General features: G+C 44.4%; 1 long non-coding RNA gene across 1 annotated transcript; it reads right to left on the bottom strand.

Moving 5' to 3' along the window:
• Positions 1-612: 612 nt before the first annotated feature.
• On the bottom strand, positions 613-2,441 carry LOC121807464. Its single transcript, XR_006051822.1, has 3 exons — positions 2,209-2,441; positions 1,121-1,183; positions 613-654 (listed from the first exon to the last, which is right to left on the bottom strand). It is a non-coding gene; the product is annotated as an uncharacterized LOC121807464 (long non-coding RNA).
• Between the last annotated feature and the right edge of the window lie 10,707 nt (positions 2,442-13,148).

The following is a 13,148-nucleotide window of genomic DNA, read 5'->3' as shown; positions in this document are numbered from 1 at the left end:
AGTTTTGGGCTTCCTTCAATCCATTTTTCAAGTGTAGAAACGTCGTTTCTGGCTGAGAAACTGCGCTATGCGATAGTGGGTAAATTCTCTTACTCTATCCCCTGTTCACTACACATTCAGAGGGCATTCTTGGGTATGAAATTCAGAGGAGAGTTTTCATGGAGATATACAAACGCTAAGCATGTATTAGTTCAGTTTGCCTTGATTGAGGATTATGCTAAATTTTTAAGTGGGCCTAATGGTATGCCGGTTTGGTTTGTTGATCGTCATCCCATGAGAGTGTTTATGTGGTCACTAGATTTTGATCCGTTTTTTGAATTACCTATTGTCACACCCGCATTTTCTAAGGATAGAAAACACGATTGATCGCGACTAGGGGAGGATTAAAGAAGCGGGGAAGAAAGGGGAAAACAACACAACTCGACCATAGCTCGAAACAAATGGGAATAGCTCGAATAAAATCAGAGTATCTCAACAATCAACAACTCAAAAATGAATATTATCTCAACGATACAAGAACTCAAAAGAAAGACAACTACTTAGCGGAAGCATTTGAGAGAAGGAATATGCCACGTGTGAAGACATGACACATTCTACACACTTAAATTTCTTCAACGGTCTTGCTCAACACCCACCGCACCCGTCACGCTCAACCTGCAATTTTTAAAAAGAAAAGCAGGGCTGAGTACTTGATGCACTCAGTGGACTCATGCCGAAAACATTTTATAAAAAGTATTTATCATGCCACCATTGAGTGACCTCGGGTTTAACTTTGAAAATGCCCGAGACACTAAAATCATTTCCATTGTAAAATTCGACTGATCAGTCATTTTCCCATAGATGTCTACCATATCTGATCCATTGACGACAAGGAATGTGGCCACATTCCAAGTCACTAGACCGGCCGACCCAAAAGACGGCTCACGATCTCCATAGGTGTACACTAGCCTGAATAGGGACTCACTCCCTAGACAGACCCGAATTCGATTATCCATTGATGGCAAAAGCCACATCAGATAGGTTCCATAGAATAAAACAAAACACGGCATGACAAATATTCATATCATTTTCACATAAAAATATACTTTGGGCATTGCCCTTATTTAAAAAGAAAGCCCACCTCATACGCTTAACTCCTCAAACACTTTCCTGTTCCAACCGCAACAACGCGCACAAGTTCACCCTTTTTTGAAATAACATGATGTGCACAATTAAACTTTGCAAAATAAATAAATTTAACAATGCATGCATCTTAAGTGTGTGCTCAAATTATTGTTCGTTCTTTCATAAAGAAAACATATAAATAAAGTCCTCGTATATTTTTCCGGATTTACTTCATCACCCAAAAATCTTCCCAACAATAATCAAATCAGAGTCCAAACAATTAATTAATGGACTCAAGCTCCCAATCTGCCGGCCCACTATGGATAAATAAACTAACCCATTTCTTAACAAATAATGGCCCAATTATGAAGTAATAAGCAGCACAACATTTGTTCTAAACCCACGCAAAACAAAACAAAATAATACTCCTACTCCCACAGCAAAACTTAAACAAAGAAAACTATATTTAATAAAAGAACCTAACATCTATGCTCCCAACACCATACACGTATATACTCCCACAGCACACAGTCTACTTCCCAAAAGCCAACTCATCTCTGTCTCTCTCTATTTTTGACGCTCAAAATCAAAAGCTACCTCTCTCTAATCTGTTCTCCTCACTCTCTCTCTCTGAAATTCTTCTAAAATTCGCAATGCAGAAACAATCCCAACTCTCCTATCTCCTTCTTCACTCCCTCACAATAACAAGGAAAAAAACAATCGGATCCCATCTCTTTCTCTCTCTCGTTCTCTGCTGCGGTCATCGCTGTTATCACGCTATCTCCGCCGCCGCCGCTTCGGGCGGTCAGCTCTTCCGTCTGCAACGCAGCTACTCCAACGGTAAGTTTTCCTTCCCCTTTTTCCCAAATATAAACTTATATTACAAGTTCTATTTGTTTTATTTCACTTAATAATGGGCAGATAAGGAATTCCAGGAATTGGGATTGAAGGGGAAACAAGAGATTAAAGTTTGCAACTTTATCAAGAACGAATCATTCGACAATTTCCATACAATTCAACAAATCTGATCTCATGGACTACTGTGCTACCGTGATTCATGAAAATATGCAGCAGGAATTTCATATGTAATTGGGAGGGAAATACCTTTTTGGAAGAGAGAGATTTTGCAATTTGCAGGATAGAATTGGATGGACGAAATCACGGTTTCTCTCTACTCCCGCTCGGTTTCTTTGGAGGTGTGGAACGTGAAACATGTGGAGTAGTTGAGATATATAATAAATTCTTTGGAGATTTGGTTTGTTGGAGATATTTTAGGGAGTGGAGATATGGGGTAATCGTCTGGTGATAGGGTTTGGAGAAATATATTTGACCAACTAGTTGACTGCAATTTTGGAATAAATAATAAATGATTTTTTGGGCTTCTGAAAAATTTGGCTCAAAAGAAAGAAATAAAATGTGTTTTAGGCTCATAACAATTGGGTTTTAAATTGGGCTAGGAAAGAATAATTGTTTGGTCCAAAAAGTAAAATTCTTCTCTCGATAAAAGAACCAAGGTCGAAAAAATTTCAAGTGCAAAAACGACGGTCCTTTCAAGTACACAATAAAAGGCTAGAAAAAGTCGCGGTGTTACACCTATTGCGGCGGTGTGGTGCAATATAATAGATCTACCTATACACTTGTTTGAAAAATCTGCCTTGTTTAAAATTGGGGGCCTCCTTGGTGAACCTTTACACGTGGATCACGCAACAGTTACTCGGTCTAGTCTGTCTTTTGCTAGGTTGTAAATTGAGATAGACATTTCCGAAACTCCGGCCCAGGAGATTATTCTTAACTTACAGGGGAGGGAGATCAGGCAGACAGTGAAGTGGGACTGCATCCCTCTTTACTGCCAAGAATGTAAACATGCCGGCCATTCTAGTGATGTATGCTACGCAAATGGTAAAAGGGAGATGCCAGTGAGAAGGGAATATAAGTTTCTATTTGATAAGAGAGTTCAGCAGGAGGTGGGGGAGGATGATGGTGTTATGGGGATGGGGGCCTCGGCTTTGAACATGAGGCAGGAAGCCGCTGGGGGGCTGAGTTCTGGTGTTAAGAAAGGGGAAGGGTTGGTGAAAGGAGTGGTGGAGGAGTTGGGTAGAGGGGGTTTTCAGCAGCAAGGGAAAGGCATGGGAAGCAGGGGAAGGGGGATTGGGATATCACGGGCTTGAGGGGGGGGGGGGGGCTCCAGGGAAAGGGGGTCAGGGGGGCGGTGGTGGTTCGGCAGGAGGGGGAGGGAGTTGTGTGTATGAAAATAGGTTTTCGTTTGGGGGTTCGGTTGAGTATTCTCTTGGGTCCTTGGTGTGAGGAGTCCCCTTTGCGTGCTTCTGAAAATAGGTTTCCGGTACTGAGTTCACTCTCCCTAGACTCGGATGAGAACTCTTTGGGGTCCTTAGCAAGAGACTTTAAGTCTCGGCCCCATTATTTAAAGATGTTGCCAAATGGGGACTTTGATCCCGAGGTTTGTGAAGATGAGAAAGAATGGGACAATTAGGAAGATATGGAAAATGAATCCAAGCTGCAGCAGGATCAAATGGTGGAGAAAAGGGGGGCTGCCTTAGATTTGGCAAAGATTGTGGAGGAAAATGTCTCGAAAAAGGGAAGACTTAGTGATGGGGCTTCTGCGGCTAAGATTTCTCATGTCACTTAATATTATGATTTGGAATGCCCGGGATGTTTCTAATGTAAATACCCAGAGCATCATCAAGAGATTGGTGAAAGATAACAGAATCTCAGTTTTAGCAATCATTGAGCCTATAATCAAACCTAAGCCTGACTTTTTTAGTAAGGTCTTTGGTTTGCAGTTTAAGGGTTCTAATAGTAATGGGCAGATTTGGGTGTTTGTAGCGGAGGGCATTGAGGTGGATGGGTGTTTCATGGCCGGTATGTTTCTCCAACATTACCTGCTCCCTTCTTCAGCTCGGTGGCCTATGGTAAGTGTTCTATGGAGGGAAGGATGGGAATGTGGAATAAGCTCCAGGAGCTTGCAACAAATTTAGATGGTTTTCTGTGGTTGGTGGGAGGCGATTTCAATATCTTTGTATCCGAGGAGGAAAGACAGGGAAGTGTGAGGAGGCAGGGAAGGAGAACTAGAGAAATGATGGACTTTGCAGAGACTATCAGTGACTGTCAGCTCTTAGATGTGGGTGCGGATGGACCTAAAGTTACATGGGCAAGAGGGGACACCTTTGAGAGGCTAGATAGAGTTCTCCTTCGTGAAGGTTGGGCGAATATTTTTAGTCGACTAGAGTAACAAATCTCCCCATAATTCTATCTGACCATTGCCCTCTCTTGGTAGTATGCCGAGTTTCGAGACCTCGGGCAAAGCCATCCTTTCGGTTTCAAAATATGTGGGTCATCACTTGTTTCGTAAGGAAATTGAAAGGTGTTGGAGGGAGGAAACGGGTATTAGTGGCATGATTAATGTGCAAATCAAACTGAGCCGGCTTAAGCGAAGTTTGAGAATCTGGAATCGCGTGGTTTTTGGCAACATTTTCGAGAGGTTAAGAAAAGCTGAAACGGAGGCCAAGGAAGCATTAGAAAGATATGAACAAAATCTTACTCCACCTCTACGATTAGAAATGAATAGAACTGCGGCAGAATTTCTTTCAAGACTAAATATGGAGGAGGACTTTTGGCGTCAGAAGACGGCTCTAAAATGGGTGGCTGAGGGGGAAAGGAACAAAAAATTCTTCCAAGGCTAGGTGAAATAGAAAAGGATCAAATCGAGAATCCTTATGATTGAGGATGGGGAACAGATTTTGATAAGGCTCATTTCATGCATCGGTTTAAGGGTGAAATACGTGCTACTTGATCGGTTTATCGGGCAAAACAAGTGTTAAAGGCGACCGAAAGGGAGCGCTGCAGAATACTCATTTCTGTTAGCGTTATCTTAAGTTTCCCGCTGAGATTTTTCTCAGTTTTTACCGCTTTCTTAGATTCCAAAGTGTTAGCTTAGTTTAAATTTCACGTTGTACTCAGCTTTTAGTTTAATCCAATTTATTTTCTCTTTTAATCCGCTCATTACTTTTCTGTTATTACCTGCAATTCACTTGATCCAGTAGTTAAATTTCCATTGATCAAGCTAGCTAGTTTAATTTTGTCTAGATTAAAACCAGTAGTTAAAAACTCTCAAGTTAAAGCGTGGCAGCTGCCAACCCCCCTGTTCACTACTCACACACTCGACACACCAACTTCTCTGTGGGATCGACCCCGAACTTGCCGCTTTACTGTTAAAGTTGTGCAAAATTGGGAGTTATAAATTACTTTGGCAAGGCGGAAAGGGCGAGAGCTAGATTGCATTGATTAAGTGGCAACGACATTTGCTAACTGATCCAATCAGTTCGGTTATCATTCCATATAACTTGATCCGCATTCTATTCGTGTTTTCGACCTCTTTCCAAGTCCTTCAAAAATGGCGCCATTGTCGGGGAAGCATGGTGTTACTTTATGTTTGTGCGTAGTGCGTAGGTGTATATAATTTTGTTTCTCATTTTTTTTTGTTTTTCCTGCTGTTGATGAGAAGGTACCACCAAGGCGATTAATGGAATCATCCCTTGATATACAGAAGAACTAACACTCAGTGGAGAGTCCAGGAAGCCGGCATTGTCATCACTCGTCGTAGAGCCGCAGTAGAAGCAGCAGCAGCCACCACCAGAACGAACGGAAGCAGAGATGGTCATTGTCGCTGACGACTCGGGAATCAGCTCTCTACACGCTCATGATGAGAGAGAGCCCACACATGCCATCGCCGCTACTCCTGGAATGCGGACCATCGCAATCAAATCAGGAGTACTGGTCGTTTTGTCCCATTTCTGTGGCCTTTCGAAGTAATGTCCGTATGCTTTCCTGGAAGAATTCTGCAGATACTGTGATATTCAGCCCATGCCAGCTGGATCCACGTCCGAATATTATAGGCTTAAGGCTATTCCCTTTGTTTTGAAGGGCGATGCGGGTGTCTGGCTGTCAAGGCTGCCCGAAGGATCCATCAGGACGTGGGCTGAGTTCCGTATGATATTCATCGATCATTTCTTTCCAACATAAAAAAAAGTGCCCTAAAAAGGGAAATTACAGAAGCCAGACAGGAGTATGACGAGCCCCTCGGCCAGTACTGGGATAGGTTCCAAGGGCTGCTTCAAGCATGCCCTAACTACAAGCTGGGAGAGAAGGAGATCTACTCGATTTTCTATGGCGGACTCACGGTGGACTTATCCAGGCTAAGAATATTTTGGAGAAGCTGATTGAGGCTAAGCGGTTGTACGAAACATCTCGAGGGCAGTACAGAAGAGGAGCAGTGCATGTAGCTGAGGCGCGCAACGATGAAAAGCTGGAGGCTCGATTTGAGCATATGGAGAAGAAACTGCTGGAAGCAGTATAAAAAACGAGACCGCCGCCACCGCCTGCACCGAAGGAGACACAGTATGTGCCGCAACTGCCACCGCCAGAAGAGCATCATTACTATTACTGCGAGTTTCCCCCTGAGGTAGAGCAAGTAAACGCCGTAGGCCACTGGAATACAAATGACAACTGGATCCAGGGGAAGCAGAGAGATGCTCCGTGGAGGGACCACCCCAACTTCAGATGGACTGATCAGAATCAAAGCCAACCACAACAGGTACAGCCCTCTGACGGGCAGTCCAACTGGCCAGCTCGAATATTGGAGAGACCAAACACTGGAGGGAATAGAATGCAAGGAGGCCAAGTAGGTTGGTCAAGTGGACCTCAAGGGAACTGGTCAAGTGGAGGACAGCTTAACTGGCCAAGCCGACAACAGAAGGAGAATGTGGGTACCAACACCAAGCCCCTCAGTATAGCAACCATGGTAGGCAACCAAGTAATCAAATGGTGAGTTATGTCCCGCAGTACCACAGGGGAAACCAGTAATCCCAAGGGAACCAACAGTACTTCCAAGGAAACCAACAAAATCATCTGTCCCAGAACCAACCAGAGCAGTATGGGTCTTCCGGTCTTTACCAGCAAGGCCATGGAGGAGGCCGATTTAATCAGAGAAATAACAGGCAGCAAAATGAAGGTCTAGGGTATATGATTCCACACCAGTCCCATGATGCTGTGAGAGAAATGCAGGAAGCCGAAAGAGAACAGAGAGCTGCATTAGAAATGCTTACGAAACAGTTATCTCAGGTCGCCATGTCACTGGGCGAGCTAAGAGGTAATGAAGGAAAGATTCCGGCTACAGTGCAACCTCCAGCAGGGCGAGAGAATGTCAACACAGTCTCTCTGAAATCAGGAGTTTATCAGAGCTCAACTGCAAGTTTTCCAGCATCCAGGACGAGTCTTAATAAAAGCCTTAAATCCAGAGCCCTTGATCAAGTCATAGCTAAAGAAGAGTCAAACATCTGTGAACAGGGTGCTGAAAAGAGGAGGAAGGTCGAAGCAGAGGAAGTGACCGGTATGATCCAACCTAGTGATCTTCCCTCCAAGAAAACTGACACAGGGGTATTTACGCTCCCAATTTCCATCAGAAACGTTCAAATGGAGCACGCAATGTGCGACCTAGGGGCTTCCATCAATATTATGCCCTATTCTATATACAAGAGGCTGGAGAATGCTAAGCTCGTCAAAACCAATATGGAAATACAGCTACCAGACGGGTCTTGCATTTACCCCGAGGGAGTTCTGGAAGATGAAATCGTCAAGGTGAACAGATTCATGTATCCCGCCGACCTCTTTGTTATAAAAATGACAGAACCAGGAGCAGAGGAATCTATTGGGATCCTGTTGGAGAGACCTTTCCTATCCACCGCCAACACAGTCATTGACGTCCGCCATGGGACAATTAATCTGGAGTTTAAAGGAGAGCGACTTACGGTCGGCATTAATGAAGCGGCAAAAAAGCCACAGGGCAGAGAGAGCATACAAACAGTAAACGCTATCAGCTCTTGGAAACATGAGTATTCGAAAAAGGAATCCTTTGAAGGGTCATCCTCGAGTTACACTGAAGATAAACAGCTGAAGAGAGAAGCAGCAGAATGGTTTGATACGACAGTGACTGGAGCAATGGATGATCAAGCCATTAGAAGGGCAATTATGGAATTTTGCCAGCCGTCACAACCACCCGAGGCAAGAGAGATTACTCAACCAAGAAGGGTCGAGAGACCACCTGACCAAGCCGCTCCATTAAAATGAATGCTGAAGAAGGATTCCTCGTTTACAAGGCAACTACCTGAATCGCCAAATGCCCTCAAGGACATGCCCGACCAGGCGTATCACAGTCCAGTTGAACCAAGTCTGTATGGACAGGAGGTACAATCCAGAAAAAAACCGAGGCTGGGTGAAGAAGGCGTCAAGTGGAAATCAACAAACCCGATGGAAATAAATCTGAATTTATGCATGCACCCAACCACGAAAAAAAGGAAGTGACCAACTTCTCCTCGAGAAAGGAAGAACTCATCGGTGAACAGAGGAAGCTACCATTCCAGAGTCAAATCAAACAATTGACAGGGAAGCGGAATTCAGAATGGGCAGATCCTCAAAACAATCAAGCCGAGCACGCACCAAGGAGACACCCCCAGTTCGTTCTTTTTCGAGGTGAATGGTCCTCGTGTTGAGCCCTACAGAGACAAGACCAAGTGGGAGTGGTGGAAGAAATTCCACTAACCTTCCCCAATCTCAACCATTGACCAGGTATAAGGAGTGATCGGGTACTCCTGGGCAGTCTGCTTGATCAAACAACACATTTCAAATTCATTAAAATAATCAAGTGACAACCTAGGGGAATCTGGTCAAGTCCTTATAGTTAGTGTAATTAGTTTTTCTTGTGTTAGTTTTTTTTTATTTTAATTCTTAGAGGGTTAAAGGACAGAAATAAAGGCGAGAAACTAATCAAGTGGAATTATTGAGTTTTCATCTGGATATAATGGCCACTTGATCAGTGCAACAAGGGCTAACCAATGGCCACAGTGATTTAATTAATCAGGGACAGGTGGCAAAAGGACATATGCAGCCATTGGAGGGGTGTCAGATAGTGCCAACTGTCGTAGTGAAACGATGCGCCTGTACGCAAAGAGTCGCAGAGATTTGAACAGTCACGGATATCCCAACAGCCACGATATCAGTATAAAAGGACGCTTTATGACCCGTACCCTACTTTTTACCAACTACCTACAGCACTCCTTTGTTTGCTCCCGCCTATTTATCAAAACCTTTCTCAAATCGCCATTCACTCCATGGAAATCACCTACGACTTTCAAATGGACTCTCCTTCAACCGAACAAGACGAGAGAACGCTGAGGAGAACTACCCGCCGTAGTATTCCGGTATACACACCGGTGGAAAGTAGCGAATCAGAAGACGTGCAGTACTTGCGCTATCATTCTGAGCGCAGACGAAAAGGAAAGCAAGTGGCCAAAACTCCTACAAAAAAAACCAAGGACGGCCTTTCCTACTACGAAGATCAGGGAACCTATTAGGGTACCGTTCACCGAAGGAGAAGAGGTAGCTGGAGAAGATGGTGGAGAAGAAGCGGAGGTCGACAGGTCATGAGAAACTACCTACGAGAGGACGGAGGTGTTGGTCACGGAAAAACTCTTGAAGGAAATGGCTCATTTTCCCGACACACAGAAGACAAAGATTTATGCGGAACGCGGGGCAAAAGGTAAACAGACTATGTCAGGAAAGCACTACCACCCGGAATCTCTTCAGGAGATAGAATCAGAGGACGATTTCCTGTCTTACATACGCAAAATCGGATTCAAATAGTTGCTCAATCACAGCACAACAAAGGTACCGGTTGCCCTGGGGAAACAGTTTTTCACTTCTTTCACGTTCGAACAAACGACAGACGTATCTGTTGAGTCTATCTCTTTTCGGTTATTTAACGAGGAGGTACCAATGAGCATTCAAGAATGGTCTATGAGGATGGGGCTACTCACAATGGATGAGGATATCCACGGCATTAGGGACAAAAGATAGATTGGGCCCCCCGGGGACATGTTGGGATTCACCCCGCAAGCGGCTTGGGACTTACTTACTGAGGGGCATGGTGGACGTTTCAAACCCAGCGTCTCAAAGGGAGTCCACATTGCCGACCGACTCCTTCGTTTTGCCCAAACCTTCATCGCCTACAACTTACTGGGACAGGTAACTGCCACCCTCACCACAGCTGAACTCTATTTCGGCTGGTGCATGTTCAAGGGGGTGAAGGTCCACTTGCGGTACTGGCAGGCCCAAGCCTGCCATTCACTGACCACCCATACATCCCGCCATCTATATCTCTGCCATTTGTTGGGTGCCTATCTACAGAGGAATATAATAATGAAAATACCTAAGCCCGTCCCCATCCTCCTAATGTGCAATCCCCCAGAGCTATTCAACTTGATTTTCTTTTTCAACAAGAGACTCTTGTACATGAAGGATGATGCCGTCCACTTCTACGATGTAGAGGATGAAAGGACTGAGGTAACCGTCAGAACTGGGAAAAGGAGCAAGGCCGATGCAAGTACAGAAGTTGCAGAACAGGGCAACCCAGAAGCGACAGCGGAAACTGACGGAGATAGCAGGGCTAAGGGCCACTTGGACATAGAGGGGAGAGTTCCGACAGAAACGGCAATGCCAGAATGGAAAGAAGACATGGCAGCGCTAGGGAGCGCCTTGAAGGACGAAATGACTGCCATAAGGAGCACCATAACAGAGAAGACGGCGACCATGGGGACCAATGTAACGCAGGCACTGGAGACTATAAGAGGCGACATTGCAGAGGAAATGGCCACTATAAGAAGCAACATCCAGGAGATTCAAACAGGTATCGCGTCCCTATATTCTGCAATTCACAGCTTAAGGAACCGCTAGGAATCAATGCCGAAAGGATGGCTGAGGCTTTGCTGCTGATGATGAAAATGGTAAAGTTCGTCCAGCAACAAACGTTTCAAACCCAGTTGAGCACTCCTATAGAGATCCCCGGAGCAACTGCCCAAGGAACTCAATCGGTTTTTCCTTCCCCAGCTGCCCTTCCAAGAAGCAGCCTGCAGCACTCCCCTACCGAAACTGCACAGACGACAATGTCTGATGATCCCCCACTTCTACCCTCCAAGCGCCCAAAGGCGTTACCAAGGAAGTCAGGTCCATGAGGGATCGGAAAAAGCAGTTGAAGTACCCCTCACCCCATCTCAGCTCACGTTAATTTCAAAACAATTCAGTTTTATTTTGTTCATGGTGCGTATAACTGTCATTCTATTCCGTATCATACTTAGACCTGTGTTGGGTCTCAGTGTGAGAAGTATACATGCCTGATAAGTCGTATTCTAGGCCTTGATTACCGGTCAGTATGATGTGCATAATTGAATTATGTCTGCAAAACAGTTGCTTAAGTGTGCAGGTTGAGTGTTCTAGCCAGTAGGCAAAGCTTCGGATACTTCAGGAGAAAAGGGCGCCAGGAGGGTGCAATACTGGCCAGGATGCATGCAAATAAAGGTTCGAGATGGAAAAGAAGGATAGCTGGGACTTGTCAACCGCAATTAAGGGCAGAGAAGTCATTTCGCAATGAAGTTTTACCCTAAAATCAAGGGCAAGCCTCCCTATAAAAGGAAGCCACTTGGAGAGATAAAACGGGGGATCCAGACACCATCATGACTCTTAGGTAGAAATCTCTCGATAGTTCGGTTCTTCAGCCCAATCCAGATTCTCATTCCCCGCCACAGCCATGATTACCTGAGTTCCAGAAGTTCACCGGAGTTCCAATTGTTCTCATTTCAGCCAGTGTGATCGTAGTTTAGCCGTTTCATCGCCTGGAGTGGCAAACAATCTTTAATCGCTTTCGTAGTTTATTTTCACTTGCTTTTCTTACGTTGGATCTGTGAAATTTTCTATATTTTCTGACTTGAAGTATTTTGGTTGTGATCCAAACGTTTAATTGCTATGAATTTGCTTTTGATGTTTTCTTGTGTTTGATTTTCTTTCCTCCTGCCTAGATAACTTAGATTCAGCTGCATTAGTAATTTTCAAGTGTTACAAGCATGTTTTCATTCCCGATTGGTAGATCTGAGTTTATAAGTCTAGATAACTTTTAGATTTTGGTTCTGAAATGGTTAAGTGTGGAAATCTAGTTTACGTGAGTTTCGCCACCTTGCATGTCAACCAGTAAGCATGATTTACAGTTTCACTAGTGTAATCTTTGGATTTGATGTTTAAATCGGTGGATCTGAGTTGTGATTTGTTGAATCTGAAGTTGTTCATAGAGTCTGGATTGTTGTTTGATTTTCGATCATGTTGTTTGGAGAAGATGATGTCCACATCCTAGTTTTGGGACCACTTTTACTTTTTGGGTTACTTTATGCTTTTTAGCTTGTACCTTACAGATCTGTCAGCCCAGTCAGCACAACTACCACTTATTCTCTGATTTTCCGTTTAGTCTTTTATAGAAACCCAGTACTTTCTGCATATTTTTTCTGTTACACCCCATAAACCAATTTCCACGTACACAACCACATGTCGACCACCCTTTACCCTTCCTAGTCAGTAGAGTACCATCTTAATTTCCCGTCTAGGTAGGAACTCAACCCAAGCGTGGTAGCTAACCAACCCTTCCAGAATATCACCACAATCACTCCAAATCGTCACCATCTCTGTGGGATTCGACCCCTACCTTCACTATACCAGATTCCATACTTATCAGTAGGATATACCTTCGCTTTAACGACACCTGACCGAAACCTGCTCTTTCAAATGGCGCCGTTGCCGGGGATGAATGGCGTTATTTATTGTTATTGTGTGTGATACTTTGGCGTATATATTGTGGATAATATTTCTCTTTCTTTTTATTTCAGTTTATGAGAAACAGTTCGGCTCCTGACCAGTGGAGACCGAAGATACTTCAGCGAGGATCTATACTCGTAACCACTCGATCCGGCCTGTCGACGGCTTTGTCTGACTTAGGTTCGAGTAGTGATGAGGAGCAATACACCATAGAAGGGTCAATACCAGAAGAGATACCACTGTTGGAAGGCAACCCAAGGGAGATGGCTGCCAACATAGATGATGATCCAGAGATCGGAACGCTGAACGCGCATACCGAGGGAGAACCACAGCAAGCT

The sequence above is a fragment of the Salvia splendens genome, chromosome 6, assembly GCF_004379255.2.
Source record: "Salvia splendens isolate huo1 chromosome 6, SspV2, whole genome shotgun sequence".
Taxonomy (NCBI): Eukaryota; Viridiplantae; Streptophyta; class Magnoliopsida; order Lamiales; family Lamiaceae; genus Salvia; species Salvia splendens.
Note: the sequence above shows the minus strand (reverse complement) of the source record. Positions and strands in the feature narration are given on the sequence as shown.